This window comes from Fukomys damarensis, unplaced genomic scaffold, assembly GCF_012274545.1.
Source record: "Fukomys damarensis isolate Sample0158 unplaced genomic scaffold, DMR_v1.0_HiC HiC_scaffold_12, whole genome shotgun sequence".
Taxonomy (NCBI): domain Eukaryota; kingdom Metazoa; phylum Chordata; class Mammalia; order Rodentia; family Bathyergidae; genus Fukomys; species Fukomys damarensis.
In genome coordinates, this window is record NW_022900924.1 from 57,748,093 (window position 1) to 57,748,781 (window position 689).

Below are 689 nucleotides of genomic sequence, written 5' to 3' on the forward strand. Positions count from 1 at the left end.
CGACCCCCTGGCCTAAGAGCTGCAGGAGGGTCGGGCTGGGCCCTGGCGTGCAGGGCTCGTGCCCCAGGTCGCTGTGGGGATCTCGGAGCGCAGGCTGTGGACCAGGAGGGGCAGGGCTTCCCGGGACAGCGGCTACAACGCTGGCCAGCAGCGCAGCGGAGCCCAAACCATGTGGCTCAGGGTGTGTCTCTTCGCCTTCTCCCTCCTGGGCGGGGTGCGATACCTCTGCCTCAAGCCCAGTGGCCCGAGTCCGGCAGACCTGGACGGGCTGGAGTGCAAGAGCACACTGCAGACCACGCGTGAGGCTTTGCCGTGGGGCAGGAGTGCGTGAGCGCGAGAGGAGGTGCGCTGGACAGAGGCCTCCGGTGCGAGGGGCGTAATGCCCAGGACTGGAGGAAACTGGCCCAGAGAGTGGGGAGCTCCGAAGGCCCTCAGGGGCCAAGGGCGGGACCTCCTCCTTCCTCCCCAGCCTCCAGGTGGAAACTCTCCTGGTCGCCAGGGTGCAGAGGGGCTGAAGCTGGTCCCTTCCCTGCACCAGGCTCCAAAAGGATCAAGCGGCCCCCGAGTGAGCGGAACCAGCTTGACTCCTGGTCCCGCTCTGGGCGGCGGGGTGCAACTGGGCGGGGCAGGGGCTCCCCCACGCACCGCGGCCAGCGCCATACGCACGTGCGGCGGGGCTGCGTCACAGC